A 19,231-nucleotide genomic window follows, 5' to 3' on the forward strand; every position below is an offset into this window, starting at 1 on the left:
TCAGTCTGGTTGTCAGGATTGATCGCGGCCGCTCGCCATCTGCGCTTCGGAGGGGAGAGATTGGCCGCGGATCGGCAAAGCGATCGTATTTTCGCTGCTGGCGAGAAGCGCGGTGGAGCGAGACTCCTTTTTGGAGTCCGGGCCGTCCAGAAATAATGGGGGTTTCAACGGGCTAATCAGCGTGTGCAGGTACGGCCCGCGGGATTTGGCTCCGAACGGAGCCAAGTCGGAACGGCGACAGGAAATCCGAGCTAACGCCGACAGAAACAATGACAAGACGGGCAACGCCACGCCACGCCAAGCGGCCCGGGCAGCAGCATGACAAATGTGATGCGTTTGGTGTGCGCCGGAGATCATTTTTCTTCGCCGAGGCGGCGCATTACGTGCGTGTGTGTGTGTGTGTGTGTGTGTGTGTGCACGGGGGAGGGGGTCGGGTGCAGCTGATTGCATTTGAAATGTATTATGGGACATCTGTCTAAATCTGCGATGATGTAATTATATAATTGAACATGTGGAGCTCTTTCCTGGAATATGGTTACTGGTGGCTGGCACGAGAACCAAGGCTGCTTCGGGAACCAGCAAATGAGAGGGGAGGGATGAGGGGGATGGGGGGGCTTTAAAAACAGACAGCATTATGGGATTTTAAATATCTGGAGGCTTTTCGGGAGCCCATTTCTGGTTTTGGACGGCGCACCATGTACTCAAATGTAAACACATCTTCACCCACACTGAGCTCCTGTAATGTTAGACCTGTGGGTGATTTGGCGCATGATGTGGATAAAATATGGGGCTGCAAACCCAACACGTTCACATTTATGACATTTAGAAGACTTTTATCCAAGGCGAGGGTTACAACCCTGGCTCGGGGGTCCAACAGTGCCAACTTGTCTGTGGTTTGGCTTGAACCAGCAGTGTTTCTATTAACAGTTTCTTTACCCTGACCGCTGTTTCGGCCACAGCAGTTACTAACAGGTGTAATAAATCAGTTATATAATGGAAATCACATGCTCCAGACTGTGCAGCAACAGTTTAGGGAAGGTCCCTTCCTGTTACAGCATGAGCAAGCTGGAACATCAACCGGAACATCAACTGGAACTTTCCTGACCATCAGTCCCCGGCCATTCAAATGCTCTTTCGACTCAGTGGCACAAATTCCAACAGATATACCTCGAAGTCTTGTGAGAAGCTTCTCAGGAGAGCGTCTGTTGCTCTAGCTGAAAATATCACATTTTAATAACATTTGTATTTGAATTGGGGTGTCTGGATGTTCCAGGCTCTCTTTATTTATTTATTTATTTATTTTATTTTATTTTATTTTTTATATCTGATTTTATTGTATTTATTTATTTTTATTTATGTATTTTTATTTTTATTTATTTATTGATAATTTCATTTTTTATATCTGATTTTACTTTATTTATTTATTTTTATTTATGTATTTTTTTTTTTTTTTTTTTTTTTTTCAGATTTTATTGTATTTATTTATGTTTATGTATTTTTTATTTTTATTTAATTTTTTTTTTTTTTTTTTTATATCTGATTTTATTTTATTTTATTCATTATTTATTTATTTATTTTTAAATCTAATTTCATTGTATTTATTTATTTTTATTTATGTTTTTTATTATTTATTTATTATATTTATTCTATTTTTATATCAGATTTTATTGTATTTATTTATGTTTATTTATGAATAAAAAAAATATATATATATTTATTTTTTTCCCTAGTAGTCATGTACTGTATTGTATAGCTGTGAAAGTTTGACCGTAAGAAAAGCAGAGAGCCCGAGAATCAACTCTTTCATCTCCTTGGAATAAAAGAAGATCAAATGAGTCAATAGTAAAGAAAATCAACCTGGACCGTCCACTGTAAGGACAAACACTGGAGCTGAAGCTTAAATACTGAGGTCAGATAGTAAGGAGACGGGACTATCTGGTGAAGGAGACGTGGACAGCAGAGAATGAGATGGACTGATAGTGTCAACATGAGCTGAGCAAACTTCAGGAGACAGTAGAGGACAAATGAGGGGAACACGTGCCTGTTCCTAAATATACCCCAGCATGAAGTGTATAAAGGTTTTGGACCAGGACAAGCCTTCAGAAGTTTACTGTGGGGACACAGTACTTGGTGTGCCGATGATGAGAGTGGACGCTCTCTGGGGTTGAGATTGGATGACTGAAGGCTTCAGAATAACATTTACACAATTTTATTTACACCTTTTAAAAAAGCCATTCTAGAAGAGTGGAGGCTGCTAAAGCATCAAAGGTTTAGACTGAGCTTATGTTTAGGTGACCACATACTTCTGGCCATAAAGTTTATGTCCATTAATATTCTCTTTGAAGTTGAATCCAAACAGGAGTTAACCTTGGTTTATTATTCCATCCTCTTTCAGTGATGCACCAATTTTACTAGAAGCAAAATAGTCCCGGATCACAATACTACCACTAACATGATAGACAGTAGGTACAGTGCTGTTGGGTTTTAATGCCTCATGTTTTCTAGTTTAAACACACTTCTGGTCACTGTAACAAAATAATTTCATTTGTTTATTTATTATTTATTTATGTATTTGATTTATTGATTTGATTGTTTTTTATTTATTTATGATTTATTTATGTATTTATTTATGTATTTATTTTTTTATTTTTTATTATTATTTTTATTTATTTATTTATTATTTATTTATTTATTTATTTATGATTAATTGATTGATTTATTATTGTTATTTTTATTTCTTTATTTATGATTATTATATTTCTTTATTTATGATTATTATATTTATTTATTTATATATTTTTTTAAAATTACGTAGTGTGCTGCGCTGATAAATTACGTTGGGGTTTGAATCCCCAGAGGTGCTACCAGCCGGTTGGGTGTCTACATACAGGCATGTTTAGTTATCTCATGTTACACACACACACACACACTTAGGGAAATTTCCAGTAGCTCCATCTGGCCTGACAGCAGGTCTTTGAACTTGTGGGAGGAAACCGGAGTACCTGGAAGAAAACCCAGCCGCCAGACACGAGGAGAACATACAAACTCCACACATAAAGGACGGCCTACCTTGCTGCGAAGCGACAATACTACCCGCTGCGCCACCGTGGAGCCTCATAACCAAACAGTGTATGTTTATGAGGCAGATTGAAAGCATGTTTTATCTGTTTGCTTGCAGTGCTTTATGGGTAATCCAAACAGTCACTGAGGAAAAGTGTTTGTCAAAAACAAACTTTGCAACCCTATTAGGACAATAAACATGGTCTTCACGTCAAACAAATGTGCACAAACAAACACTCAGCGCCGCCAAAGCTAAAAGAACGTCAGACTGAGCAGACCCACTGTGGAGAGCGTCTCCAACAAAACGTACACGCGAAAAATCCCGTCACGGCCCTCCATCACGTCAAATCGAGGAGCGCGATAGAAGAATAGACGCGTCACTGCTCAGAGAGCCAGAAGACACAAAAACGTGAGAGGAAAAAATAAATCCCGCCAGCTAATCCGATCTACCGTCCGAGGAGGAAGGGAGGCGCCTGGCTCGCTCCTTTCATGCTCTAACCCGAGCAAGCGTCGGGCGTCTCAGCGGGTGGTCCGGTCTCGGGCTGACACCCCGACGCTACGGCGTCTTTCCAATAATCCCTCTATCCTCCCATCCATCCGTCCCTCTCCTCCTGTTCCCGATCGCACGCTGAGATAAAGATATCACACACTTTCAGCGATGCCACAAATAAATAAATAAATGAATAAGAGATTTATCCAAGTTTATCTGATTATATCTCACGTTCTGAAGCATTCGTGGAAAATATCACACAAATTATAAACACTCGCTAATAAATAAATAATGAAACACAATTCCAGCTGTGAAACGATTCGCATTTAGCAGCGCTAGCACGATTTCCAGGCTATTTGATGCCTCGACATCAGACTGAAGTGTCGCCTCTGTTTTCAAAGCGCTGAATGGAAATCTGGGGCAGCTGAGCGCAGGAAATGATAACACAAGCCTCGCGATGGCGTGTACTTAAAAGGATCCGAGCGTGTTATGGGTGGCTGAAAGGGCATAAATTACAGAGCGAGACGTGGGACGTGTTCCTACCCACGGACTCAAACGGGGCACTATTTATTCCCTGCTTTTCTTATTCGCCCTCCTTCGCCCGTACCCGTCAGACTGAATCGGAACATCACACGCGAGCCGCCAGGCTTTGATTCCGTACTGATGCTACGCTGTCGCGTCTGATTGGCTCGTCGAGGTGGATACAGAGCCCGATTGGATGACGTGGTCGGGCTTCTAACGTAGGAAACGCAGCATGGGGTAATGCCTGGTACACGCTGGCACTCTCACACACACACACACGCTGAGTGATTCTTGAAATGAACTGTCAGTATGTTTGCCCATGAGCCTTTGCTTTTAACAAAGCCGGTTCTAGTCTTTTGGGGCCCTAAGCAAGATTTTTTGGGCCCCCATCATCAGCAAAGCATCATTCTCTGGATCTACAGCATGTAAACAAGAGCAAGAACAAAACGGTCTATGATTTATTGATATTATATTATTTATATTAGACAAAAAGAAGCAAATAGGTCCTGGGTTCAAATCCTAAGTAGTGCAGCCCGTGTTTTAAATCTCATTAAATGAAATTATATTTAATATTCATATTTGTGTGCATTCACTTTACAGTATTACAGAAATGTAAGGCTATATGTAGTACCAGATCTATGTGTAATATTAGCTGCTAGTATTTAGGATTTTGGATTGTGGCTGCTGGGTGTCGCTACAACATTTTCATACTTCAAAAGGAAAGTCGTCGCCATGCAGCCATACACCGTTATGCCACAACCATCATGCACCGTAACAATCAGACAGAGCTCACCAGTGAATACAACAGAGCATAAAAACTGACCTTTAAGTGGACATGAAACACGCAGATCAATCAACAGCACGATTAATTATAACCATCTATATGCAAAATGTGTCTGTACAGTCTGTAGTGCAGCGTGGATCAGTGTAACAAACCAAATAAATAACAAAACGTGACTTACCAGCCGGACAGGACGTGACACGTGTGGATCTCATGTGACCGATAGTGAAAGTTAATGCAGTAATCCATGGATCTTCTCACAGAGCTGGAGATCTGAACATCAACCTGCACACAGGACAGAGAGGAGGACAGACTAGGGTCATCATTCCAATAATACATGAGATTATACGTACATTCAGCTATAGAATTATTGGCAGGGGTGATCTATACACTGTAGGACCAATAGTATGTGGACGCCCTTCCTAATGACTCGGTAAAGCTTTTTCATCCACATGAAGTTCTATCAGGTCTAAACACTGCTGAAAGGACAAGCCAAGTCATCAGCGTCTCACCTCACCAATGACTGTTTATTTATTTATTTATTTTCTGACTAATGGGCATGATCGGGCACATGTGCATCGTTTACCAGGGTGAGAGACACACCACAATGGACAGTACACAAGCCGAAGGACCTGCTACCTGCGACGTCCCTGTACCAGATACCACAGGACTCCTTCTGATGTCTTGGAAAGTCCATGGGGTCTGTCCACACAGACACATTTTACGTCATCCTACACTCCTGAGAAGAGGGCGTGTCTAAATCCTTAGATCCCTTAAAATGCTCCTACTGAGGCGCCTTAAGTCTGAGTGATGATCTGACTGAATGACGAGGGAGCGTCCGACGCCTCCTCAGCGCTGAAGGCAATCCCAGCGTTCAGTGCGGCACAAAAGGAAAATTCGCCGTTCAGGTGGTGCAGCGGTAAAGTACGCTAGCGCACCAGAGTTGGGGTCTCGAATACATCGTATCGAATCTCAGCTCTGCCTTCCGACTGGGCTGGGCGGCAGCATGAACAACGATTGGCTGTTGTTCAGGGTTAGGGGTAAAAAGTCGGATCATAGGTCCTCATAACTGGTGCGACTGCGACCCCTGCTGGCTGACTGATGGCGTCTGGAATAATGCCGATGGGGGTGTGGCCCTCCGTACACGGTGCCCGTCGGTGTGTGAACTCGACTCGTGCAGGTGAAAAATGCAGTCTGTACTGACTGTACGTGCCGGAGGGGGCGTATGTCAGTTGAGAGGCGTCCTCGGTCAGCGGTGAAGGGTCGAATCAGTATAGAGGAGCAATCAGGGTAACTGGACACGACTAGATTAGGGAAGAAAATTGGGGGAAAAAAGTAGGAAAAATTATAATATTAAAAAAACTAAAGAAAAATTCTCACAAAAAACGACGAACGTGGCGGACGAATATAATGCAGAGCAACCAACGGAGTCGAGTGTCGTTTATTTGTAAATTGGGGCGTCAGGACAGTTTAAGCATTTTCGGTACACAAAGGGAGACAATAGCTGGCGTGCTAGCGGGTTGTGCCGCCTGAGGCTAACTGTGTTAGCTTAATAAGCTAAAACTGCGGTGACGTAATCGGCGTAATCTCTGTATAAGTAGAGCGTCTAAATAATCTGCCTCATGAGCTCCAGGTCTTATTAGGGAGCAGGGCGGGTCACCAGGTTTTTAGTGTATTAATGAATTTGTTTGACCACACTGTAAAAATGTCCGTGTTAATAAAGAAACTTCGAGGAAGATAAAGATCGGTTAGACGAGCAGGTGGAGGAAAAGCGGCACTAACATCATGTTTCTAACATCATGTTTCACTGGGTGAATGTGGAGGCGTGGAGCTCCGTCAGCTCATTACAGAGAGTTCACAGGAACATGAACTCATCCAGTAACGAACTTCATCCTGACCAGAGAGGATGTGATGAACATGAAGATCTCAACACGTGAATCCCTGCGGTGGGCTGCTGTCTCCTAACTAGAGGAATCTCCACACTTCGGTTCGATCCTTAACCTGCTCAAGCGCTAACCTGATGGTCATGAATTAATGAAATATTTTACTGACATGTCCGTCATGTTACGTGGAACATCTGTAAAAATAAGGACATATTTAAGTGTTTTATGGTTGTATTATATATAGATATGGATGCTTGAGTGGTTAGGCTCCCAGAGGGCAGTTGTAGCCTAGTGGTTAAGGTACCTGACTAGTAATCAAGTACTGGTTCAAGCCCCACCACTGCCAGGTTGCCACTGTTGGGCCGTTAACCCTCAATTGCTTAGACAATATGCTGTTACAGTACTGTAAGTGTAGAATCCTCAGGAGTGCTTTTTGCATAAAAACGAACATCTGTAACAACAGCACAAATCCCCACAGGTAATCTACACGCTCCGCCATCATGTTACTACTCTTTGATTTCGTTGTGTAACGCCCACCGTTGATAACGTGCGCCGGTTCTCTAAAAAACACCAAGGTTCGAAGAAACCCGAACAGAACCGGTTCCAGAACCAGAGTTATTTTGGTGGAAAAGCGCTATAAGGAAAAGTGGGCAGCTTGAGGCAGGCTGTGGCACAGAGTGGGTGACGGTCAAACCTAAAAGTTTACCTTCTACCACATCTAACACAATTTTAAATCTTTTTATAGCTATAGTTGGATGCCTACATACAGACTCGATTGGCTATGTCTGAGGATGCAGGGGTAAGATTGGCGTCCTGTCTGGGGTACGTCACTGCCTTGCACTTAGTGAGTCCAGGAAAACCAGACCAAGTAACAAGAAAATAAAATGGAATAAAGTAGATAATAAATAAATAAATAATAAAATCGTTTGACATGAAGATCCACTTTTAAGCTTTTAAGTTCTCCTAATGTGCACGTTTTTCTTTCCTGAAGATTAAATCTGTACCGAAAGTCCTTAATTACTAATTAAGGAGCATAAAAGTTCCAGCAGGACGTGTTTACATTTATATTCCATGCACGGACGTCCCTCGGCGACTCTGCAGCGCCGATGATTCTGTAACGTGCAATTTTCTGCAGCTCAGGATAAAAGATCAGATTTTTTTTCTTTCTATAATTGAATTGTGAATGAACATTACTGAAGCTACTGAAGCTGTGTTCCTGCACCATGCAACAAGCTGCTGCTGACCAATGGTAATGTGTAGGGCGTGTACATGATCGACCAATGGGAGTATGCAATTTAAAAGCACACATTACTGCTCACATGTGCTGTGTAAACAATGTTCATCAGTTAAAAGCGTTCATGTAAGGCCACATATTTAGATGATCAGCTGACATCAGGTCAGTTTGGTGTGAAACGCCTCTGAAAGAACTACATCAAATGGTAAGTCTATTTCTGAAACATTCCTTTTGAAGCTTTTGGTTGTTTGATATAAGAAACTTTTTTTTTTTCTTTACTACTGGGTGGCAAAGTGGCCCGGGTTCGATTCCCAGTCGGACGGCCGGGGTCCTTTCTGTGTGGAGTTTGCATGTTCTCCCTGTGTCTGTGTGGGTTCCAAAGTCCAAAGACGTGCAGTCAGGCTAATCGGAGCTACTAAAAACTGCACTAGGGAGTTGTAGCCTAGTGGTTAAGGTACTGGACTAGTAATCAGAACACTGCTGGTTCAAGACCCACCACTGACAAAGGCCCTTAACCCGCAACCGTAAGTCACTATGTATAAAAGCGTCTGCTAAATGCCTAAAATGTAAATGTGTGTGTGTGTGTGTGTGTGTGCCATGTGATGGACTGGTGACCAGTCCGGGACGTTCCCTGCCTTTAGCTCAATATATCACACCCACCGTGACCCTGACCAGGATAAATCAGTGATAAAACAGACACTAAATGGATAAATAAATAAATTTCCGCTGTGTTAAACAGTGATGAGAGTTTAAAAAGCTGCAGGTGATGCGCGGCTGGTTTTCCTGCGCCGTTTATCGTCGACATCTGTAAAGAATTTCCCCGGATGCGATTCCGTCAGACATCAAGGCTTTTCCCCCGCAAGACTAATAAAGGTCAAATGGACGTGATTAAGATTTGGCTTTCCTGTGCTAATAGAGAAAACGTACAAAGACCTTGAATTTTAAATGGAGCCATTATTAGAAAAATAAACAGCTCGTCGCTCCGGTGCGGCTTTTTTAAAGGTCATGCAGTGAAGGAAGTGCGTGTTTGAGCGTGACGGCCGCGTTAATTGTTTCGAATGCACGTCCCGCGCTCGGGGCCTGGACATAATCAGTACCCGTGATGGCAGGTTTGCTGTGGGCCGTCAGCCGGCGCCTCGGTGGAGCTCTGAGCTCTTCCAGATCGGCTTTGATGACCCGTAATTGCACCAGCCCTGATGAGGACCGATTATTGCTCAGTAAGGCGCTCCCCGCGGCCCGCTCGTGCTGACGGAGGCTGTTCCGTACCCGCTCCGATCTTTCCGGGTTGCTCGCGCTCGTGTGCGCGTCCCGGCCAGAGTTCGATTGAAGGCGCGTCCTATGGGGAGATTTGGGTACTCGGTGGATTTTAAGGGAAGATGTAGGGGATTGAGACACAGCCCTCCTGCCAGGTTGGGAAAGGGGAGCGATTGCTGTTTTTGGAGATAACGGAGAGCTCGGAAAGCCTCGGCGATATGAAACGGCTGACACAGACATCAAAACGCGGAGCGCAAGCCGAATACTGACCCGAGGGTCAATCACGCGATCACATGACTTTTACAGCTCGAGCTTAATTCATAGTAAAGAATTACAATCACTTTCTCCGGGACGTCAGTGTGGTCGATATTTATTATTTATATTATTATATTAATTACTTATATTATTATATTTATTATTTATATTATTGTATTTAATATTTATTATTTATATTATTGAATTTAATATTTATTATTAATATTATTAAATTTATTATTTATATTATTGCATTTAATATTTATTATTTATAATATAAAATGTAATATTTATTATTTATATTATTATAGTTATTATTTATATTATTATATTGATTATTTATATTATTATATTTATTACTTATATTTTTATATTTATTATTTATATTATTATATTTATTATATATATTATTCTATTTATTATTAATATTTTATATGTATTATTTATATTAATATATTTATTATTCATTATTTATATTTATATATTTATTATTTATATTATTATATTTATTATTTATTTTTTATTATTTACTTATATTATTATATTAATTATTTATGTTATTATATTTATTATTCATTATTTATATTTCTATATTTATTCTTTATATTATTATATTATTATATTTATTACTACATTTTTATATTTATTATTTATATTAATATATTTATTATTTATATTTTTATATTTATTTTTATTGTTTATATTATTATATTTCTGCTAGCACACCAGCGCCGAGATTCTGAACTTCTCGGTTCGAACCTTGGCGTTGCCACCGGTCGGCTGGGTGCCATCTAGCGGGCATAATCGGCAGTGCCTGCAGCAGACACGTTTCTGCTAGGGCGGGATGACCGGACTATGTCTTCGAACGCTGTGTAAGGACCCTGATAGAGACGCCTGTGCAGAATGCATGGGTGAAAAGACAGATTGAATGCAATGCATAAATAAAAAGGGGAAAAAAGTGTGTTTATATGAAAACAAACATTCACTCTATTGTCAAAAGTATTTGGACACCTGACCTCAAACGTCCCAATGTTGCCCCATGGACAAAAGTCAAAAGTATTGGGACGTCCCTTCTAGTTATTTACTTAATGTGTAATAAATCAATAATATAAAGCAGATGATATGCTTCCAACTTTGCAGCAACAGTTTAAACAGTTTAGGGAAGGCCCCTTTCCTGTTCCAGCATGAGTGAGCTCTATAAAGACGTGAAGAAAAGCTCCAGTGTCCTGAACAGAGCCCTGACCTCCGACCCACTCAACAGCTGTGGGATAACCATACTGACTGAACGGGCACAAATTCCCACAGACACACTTTAAGTACTTGTGAGAAGCTTTCTCAGCAGAGTTTCTGAGATGCGAGATGAGAAATGCGACGTCCAACAAGCTCATGGTCAGGCGTCCGAATAATTTTGGCCACACAGTGCATGTTCAGGCGATACATCTACTTTATTTACGGCGCCACTTTCCCGCCCAGTCCAGTCGCTACGGATGCGGAATTAAACTGGCACTGACGGCGGACTTTGATAAATCATTCTGAAGTACTGGGCAGCACTGGGTATGTCTAAAGCCTCCCTGCGGCTGTATAAATCTGCCGCGCTGTCCTGCGCTACACCAGAGAACTGAAGCGTGTCCCCTGCACCCGGACTCTCTGCCCTCTGTCTTCTCGTCTTGCGTTCGCTCTTTTTATCTTCGTCCTTTGTGTCCTAGTATCTTTCCTCTCCTTCACACACACACACACACACACACACACACACTCTTCTTCTCATTCTCGCTGCCGTTGACCCATGTCTATATACTTTAGTTTCGCTGGCGTCACCTCGCTCGCTCTTCATGAATAAATGTGTGTTTTATGCAGTGAGCCTCGATCAGACGGGATAGAGAAGGAAGCAGAATGTGGAAGCGACCGCATGTACACACACACACACACACACACACACACAGCTTCATTCTTATTCCACAGTGGGTGTGAATATTTTTATACAAGACCTTCATCTATCCTGAGTTCATATCGACGGTTGTATTTTTTGTTTGTTTGTATCATTTCCATGTTTTAGCATTACTTTATCCTGATCAGGGTCGTGGGTGGGTGCGGTTTCCCTGGCAGACACTCCGGATAGGACACCAATCCATCCTCCCACCCTCAGACACAGCAGGGATTCAAACACTGGATTGTGATACTTGCACTTTTTTATCGGCCTAATTTATCGTGGTCATTGTTGTGGTGTGGTGGCACTGGGAACACTGGGCACAGAGGAGGAACACACCCTTCACAAAGTGCCCTTTAACACAAGGCACACACACACACACACACACACACAGCTTCATTCTTATTCCACAGTGACTGTGAATATTTTTATAAAGGAATCACATTCCTCACTCGCTGTTTTACTACAATAAGTCACGATAAGTTTGTGCACCGCCGTCACACTCTATCGGAAATAACGGCACAGTGGCGCAAAAGCGGTTTTGTCACTTCTCATGTGAATGCGCCGGTGCTGAACAGAATACGGTATCCCAACATCGAGCATCTCCACCATTAAGAAGCGTCAGGAAACAATAAAGAAGTAAAACTAAAGTGCAGCTTTTATTGTATTTTTATTGATGTGTAACTGTTAGTAATTGTATTTCAGTGTGTTTATATTATATTTGTGTTATTTTCAGTGCTTAAGTGTCAAAAACAACCTCATTATTTTACATGAGACTAAAATATCTGCAGCTCCACGGGACCATGGACGCATTTACAGGTTCCCCAAACATCCTTACGGGAGAAAATACCTCGAAACTCAACGTCTTTAAAACTCAACGCCACTCCCAGAACCGACTGACCTCTGAACTGACGATACGGCGACCAGACGCTGCGTGCAGTACATCATGAACACCACACCCAGTCTGACCGTACATTATTTCTGGACAGCAGTCAGTATGAAGGCTTGATTATCACTCAGCGTCCCTGTGTAAATAAACCTAGCATCGGCAGACGCACTACATACTAATATTTGACAAATCGGGAAGGAATTAAGATCTTACCGCACACAACAAACCTGTAACTCGAGCTAATTAGCATAATGAGAATTAAGCGAATCCAGGCCGGACCCCTGGGTAATCACGCATTCGCAATTTGCTGTTGATGCATTTTAGCGCTAACCTCGCATTAGGCTCGGAAAAGCTGTCGCCACCGTGTCGGAGCTCCGGGAAATCGAACCCGGAGCGCCACTCCACCGACGCCGAAAAACATCAGAGGGAACGGAGGTCAGGTTTGTTTTCTTTCGGCTTGAAATGGTGCGTGCGCTGGCGGTGGGCACCACATGAGAGCGGCTGATTAAAAGCATTACATATTATTCATGGTATTCTGTTCACAGCTAAATAAATAAAGAAATAAAGAAATAAGACGAGAAGCGTTTTGTGTCGCTGCCAGGATGAAACAAAGCAGGACAGAATGCGAATCTGTTTCTCTGAGATGCATGTACGAGGAATTTGAGGTGACGGATGCGGACGGTGACCCGGACATTTTGAGGAGCGGGAAATCGGGAGACGGGTCCTGAAAATGTGACTCTGTGTCTCGAGGGGTTCGAGGAACAAAAGACGCCTCTGCACTTTCACCGCCGGCCTTCTAATTCCAGGAATAGCTGGAGGATTAGGCGTGCGTGAGACACAATCTGCTCTTGTTTGGGACGAGGGGCGCGTCAGGACACTCCATGACCTCGAAATAGAGTCTGACGAGTACAGAATGTGGCTGAGATTCCTGGTGGGTGTGTAGCACAGAAAGAACGTCATGGGTTCGATTCCCTGTGTGGGTTTCCTCCGGGAGATCCGGTTTCCTCCCACAGTACAAAGACGTGCAAGTAGATTAAGAAGATTAGGGCGCTGGATTAGTAATCAGAGGGTTGATGGTTCTAGCCCCACCACCAGCCTGCCAATGTTGGGCCCATTAGCAAGGCCCTTAACCCTCAATCGCTTGAACTGTACGTCGCTTTGAATAAAAATTCGCCTCAGGAAATTCTATCCCTCCAACTTTGCAGCAACAGTTTAGGGAAGGTCCGTTCCTGTTCCAGCATGAGCAAGCTCTATAAAGACATGAAGAACAGAACCCTGACCTCAGCTCCACTCAACAGCTCTGGAATGAACCGGAACATCAACTGAGCCTTGCTTGACCAACATCAGCACCCAGCCATACAAATTATGCCATATTTTAACTGAACTGGCACAAATTCCTACAGACATACTTCAAAGTCTTGTGAGAAGCTTCTCACAAGAGCAGCGAAAAGTCGATCTATTAAAACATGGTCAGGTGTCCAAATACTTTTGGTCGTATAGTGTGTGCGTGTGTGTGTGTGTGTGTGTGTAGTTCCAGGCCACTTACTAACACTCTACGAGCATGTTGGACATTCCATTTCAAAACCACCAGCATTAATAAGATGGCGTTGTTGTCTTCTAGTCACACAGCTGTAACAGAAGGCCTGGGTCACGGTCCATGTTCTAATTCATCTCAGAGCTGTTCGGTGGGGTTGAGGTCAGGGCTCTGTGCAGGACTCTGGAGTTCCATAACACCAAACTAAGGGCTGTCGTGTTGGGACAGGAAAGGGCCTTTTAGTGATTTTATACACCTGTTAGAAATGGGCGTGGCTTCCAATTTTCAAGCGTCACTGGTAAAAAGTCAGGGGCCCAAAAAAGGATTTTGTCGTGGGCCCCAAAATGTCCCTGTGTGAAAATTTGCACCTGTTATTATTGCAGATTTGCACAGGTTGTAGCCTAGTGGTTAACTAGTGTTTAACTTGACTAGTAAGTGAAAGATTGCTGGTTCAAGCCTCACCACTGCCAGGTTGCCACTGTTGGGCCCTTGAGCAGGTGCTGGAGCCAATCCCAGCTTTTCAATGGGCGCAAGGCACACAGTAACACCCTGGAGAGGGTGCCAGTCCATCGCAGGGCAGATACACACACACACACACATTCACCTATAGGGCAATTCAGTGTCTCCAATTAACCTGACTGCATGTTTTTCGACTGTGGGAGGAAACCGGAGCTACTGGAGGAAACCCAAGCAGACACGGTGAGAACATGCAAACTCCACACAGCAAGGACCCGGACCGCCCTGCCTGGGGATCGAACCCAGGACCTTCTTGCTGTGAGGCGACAGTGCTACCCACTGAGCCACCGTGCCGCCCTATTATATATTGTATATTATTGTATATTATATATTATATATTGTCTCGTGTTAGAGAGTGGGGACATGAACAAAATACTATTTTTCAGTTCTATAGGGAGTTTTTATTGACGTTTTAAACAATATATCCTAATTTTGCAATAAGATCAATGTGCAGAACACTTTGCTCACTTAAAAATGCATCTTAAGGTTTATTTTTACATACATTTATACATATAATCTCCTGGACTCTGCGGAACGGCCCATAACTCAACATATTACTGGAAATAAAACAGAAATTAAACACTTTAAAGCTTTAACATTGTACCAACGGGCGCTGTCTTATAGATCAGACTAGCATTAGGAGAATCGGACGCACAGCTAGTCGCGTACCTTGCGTAGAGCTAAAACAACAGCGTCATGGGCGTCTGCGTTTCCTCCAGAATAAAGAGCGAGAGGAAGGCGGCGTGGTGCAGAGTTTCACCCACGGCACCTGGAAGCAATCAGGAGTAACCCTATTACACAGAATAACAAGCTCTATTTATACCAGCCATCACAGCGCCCGCTCTCCTCTAATCACACCCGGCTCCGCTGGCAAATTACCCGCGCCGCTTTCACCTCACGACCGGTGAGAAGGTGTCGCTGACCCGTCCGAGCGGACAGAGTGGAACGTGAGACGGATCAGACGCTCATGACATGATTGATATTAATCAGTGAGACGATGATGTTCCATGCAGACTGGCGCTTCGGTACAGGACGGGTACGAATACTCTGCCCACTCACACTGCAGGACCGAACTCTACATTTATTCTACACGGGACTTCATTAATGAGCTATAAATAATCCAGCACACCGGAGAGAGGGCGCAGGTTTGAGTCTCAGTGCTGACCTGGTCTGTACACGGAGCTTTCACTTAGCCTTAGCTTAGCTTTCCTGACTTTCACTTTGGACATCTGTCTGACTGTCTCTGTCTATCTATCTACGTCTGTCTGTCTATCTATGTCTGTCTGTCTACCTATATATGTCTGTTTTCAATATGTCTATCTATCTATCTATCTATCTATCTATCTATCTATCTATCTATCTATCTATCTATCTATCTATCTATCTATCTCTGTCTGTCTATCTCTGTCTGTCTATCTATCTCTGTCTGTCTGTCTGTCTGTCTGTCTGTCTGTCTGTCTGTCTGTCTATCTATCTATCTATCTATCTATCTATCTATCTATCTATCTATCTATCTATATCTGTCTGTCTATCTATCTCTGTCCCGTCTGTCTGTCTGTCTGTCTATCCATCCATCCATCCATCTACATCTGTCTGTTCGTCTGTCTATCTATCTATTTGTCTATCCATCTGTCTAGGCCTCTGTCTGTCTGTCTGTCTGTCTGTCTGTCTGTCTGTCTGTCTGTCTGTCTGTCTATCTATCTATCTATCTATCTCTGTCCTGTCTATCTATCTATCTATCTATCTATCTAGCTATCTATCTATCTATCTATCTATCTATCTATCTATCTATCTGTCTGTCTATCTATCTATCTATCTATCTATCTATCTATCTATCTATCTATCTATCTATCTATCTATATCTGTCTGTCTATCTATCCCTGTCCCGTCTGTCTGTCTGTCTGTCTATCCATCCATCCATCTACATCTGTCTGTTCGTCTGTCTATCTATCTATTTGTCTATCCATCTGTCTGTCTGTCTGTCTGTCTGTCTGTCTGTCTATCTATCTATCTATATCTGTCTGTCCGTCTGTCTATCTATCTGTCTGTCTGTCTATCTGTCCTCATACATTTGACCATATATTGAGTAACTCAGCTGATTTTTGACATTAGGATTCACAGATATAATTGCATTTTATTTATTTATATATTATTTATTTATTTTTGGCTGAACTGAGGCTTTAATTAAACGCTGCGAGAACAGAAGAGAAAAAGACGCCTGGAAGTAACGAGCCGCTCAATTCCAGTAATATAAAGTGGGTAAATACAGAGACAGGTGGAATAATGTCTGAACACGAGCAGAGCCGAATGTCCTCTCTCATTAAGGAACGTGCAAACGCTGATGCAGCAGCTCGCGCCTCCCTCAGGGCCGCTTTGATCCTCCGAGGCGATTTGAAACCCTCAGACAACACCGTCCCACGAGACAGTTTGTCCTATTTCGAGACAACAGTGGCACGACGTTAGTCCATTTAGGAATTTGTTAAAGGTTGAGTTGTTTCTATGTGAAAACACCCGAGAGATGGAACAACACAACATGCTGCAGATAAAAAAAACATAACATTAAAACCACCTCCTTGTTTCTACACTCACTGTCCATTTTATCAGCTCCACTTACCATATAGAAGCACTTTGTAGTTCTACAATTACTGACTGTAGTCCATCTGTTTCTCTACATACCTTTTTAGCCTGCTTTCACCCTGTTCTTCAATGGTCAGGACCCCCACAGAGCAGGTATTATTTAGGTGGTGGATCATTCTCAACACTGCAGTGACACTGACATGGTGGTGGTGTGTTAGTGTGTGTTGTGCTGGTATGAGTGGATCAGACACAGCAGCGCTGCTGGAGTTTTTAAATACCGTGTCCACTCACTGTCCACTCTATTAGACACTCCTACCTAGTCGGTCCACCTTGTAGATGTAAAGTCAGAGACGAGAGCTCATCTATTGCTGCTGTTTGAGTCGGTCATCTTCTAGACCTTCATCAGTGGTCACAGGACGCTGCCCACGGGGCGCTGTCGGCTGGATATTTTTTGTTGGTGGACGATTCTCAGTCCAGCAGTGACAGTGAGGTGTTTAAAAACTCCAGCAGCGCTGCTGTGTCTGATCCACTCATGCCAGCACAACACACACTAACACACCACCACCATGTCAGTGTCACTGCAGTGCTGAGAATGATCCACCACCTAAATAATACCTGCTCTGTGGTGGTCCTGTGGGGGTCCTGACCATTGAAGAACAGGGTGAAAGGGAGCTAACAAAGCATGCAGAGAAACAGATGGACTACAGTCAGTAATTGTAGAACTACAAAGTGCTTCTATATGGTAAGTGGAGCTGATAAAATGGACAGTCAGTGTAGAAACAAGGAGGTGGTTTTAATGTTATGCCTGATCGGTGTATATATAGTAGTAGTTTCTTTCTCTCTTTCTCTTCTTTTTTTGTCCTGCTTTGGCTTGGAAAACACAGTTAGAGGTGCCAAAATCAGACGGGGTATGAAATATTGGATTAGACAGAGCTGGCACAAAAGGGTTCGACCTCCAACTGCTCCTTTGTATTCTGAACAGCGGCCAGAGTTTCAGAGCCGCGCGTGTATATGAATCACAGAAACAATATAGCCGGGCATCGCCGCTGACCAGTTGAGTGGTTCGTACTGGAAAGCTCAGCAAACTTCAGTGTGGCGTCGTCAATGCATCAAATTCCTGCTTCCAGGAGCAACAACGGCTCAGCGTGGAGCACTGAGCACGATAACGTGTGGAATACCTGGTGTAAAGAACACAACTACTGGACAGGAGATCAATAGAAACTTGTTCTAAAGTAATTCTAGTAGATTTTTGGTGGTTGTGGGGGTCATTTTTGTCACCCTTTGGCTCAGAGATCACAGCAGGAGGTGCCACAATCAGACGGGGTATGAGATATTGGATTAGACAGAGCAGGAACAAAGGACTCCGTCTCCAGCTGCTCCTTTGTGTTCCAGACAGCGGCCGGTGATCCAGTCGTGCCTGTGCAAGAATGACAAAAATCCAGCGGCGCCCTCTCCCCGGACCCAGATATTCAGTAGAATCAGTCAGTATACGAAGCTCAGCGGATATCAGAGCGGCTCCGTCGGTTCATCAAGATTTTCCGACGTTCAGATCTGTTCCGAGTGCAGCGGTGAGGTCGAAACGTGGAACCACATTTGTGTCCTGTTAGAGCTGCAAGGATGAAGTGGACACGTCTAGGAACATGAAGACTTCTAGATAATCGCTTCAAAGACAGGCGTCAACTGAAAGGTGTAAAGCACACCATCAGTGGACCATCAAACCATCAACGTGGAACCATCATTTACAGGGAAAAACTGTAGACGTGAACTGTAGATTTAGGAGCAACAACAGCTCAGCTATTATACGCACACAAGCCTACAATCACCATGTGAAATGTCAAGAGTCTACCACAGTGGGATGGTGTAAAACACTCCACAACTGGACTCTGGAGATTCAGTGTCACATATTACACCAAACAAAGCTGGTACCAAGGGCCTGAAAGCCAACTGCTCCCTCACGATTTATACACCAGCCAGTGTTTCAGTTCTGTGTGTGCAGAAATTCCAGCCCACAAATAAATAAATAAATAATAATAATAATAATAATAATAATAAAAAATAAAAAATAATATAGAAATAATGTGTGTATTAATTATTCCAACATACAAATAAAAATGAATAAATAAATAAATAAATACATAAAAATAATAATAATAATAACAATAATAATATCATAGCAATGGAGTTGTTCTGGGTAAATATGTTTAGTAGCAGGACAAAGCAAAGAGCACAGACCATCAACATGGCACCATCACTTACAAGGGAAAACTAAAGATGTGAACATTTAGGAGCAACAACAGCTCAGCTCATGTGGA

General features: G+C 42.9%; 1 protein-coding gene across 14 annotated transcripts in view; it reads right to left on the reverse strand.

Annotated features, from left to right (window-relative positions):
* tenm3 (teneurin transmembrane protein 3) overlaps positions 1-19,231 on the reverse strand; it is an 861,875-nt gene that overhangs the window by 446,851 nt on the left and 395,793 nt on the right. For all 14 annotated transcript variants that reach the window (XM_062995505.1, XM_062995517.1, XM_062995516.1 and 11 more), the window contains one exon: positions 5,035-5,138. The gene's annotated coding sequence lies outside the window, so the exon portion shown is untranslated. The remainder of the gene's footprint in view (positions 1-5,034; positions 5,139-19,231) is intronic.

The sequence above is a fragment of the Trichomycterus rosablanca genome, chromosome 5 (assembly GCF_030014385.1).
Source record: "Trichomycterus rosablanca isolate fTriRos1 chromosome 5, fTriRos1.hap1, whole genome shotgun sequence".
In the NCBI taxonomy this organism is placed as follows: Eukaryota; Metazoa; Chordata; class Actinopteri; order Siluriformes; family Trichomycteridae; genus Trichomycterus; species Trichomycterus rosablanca.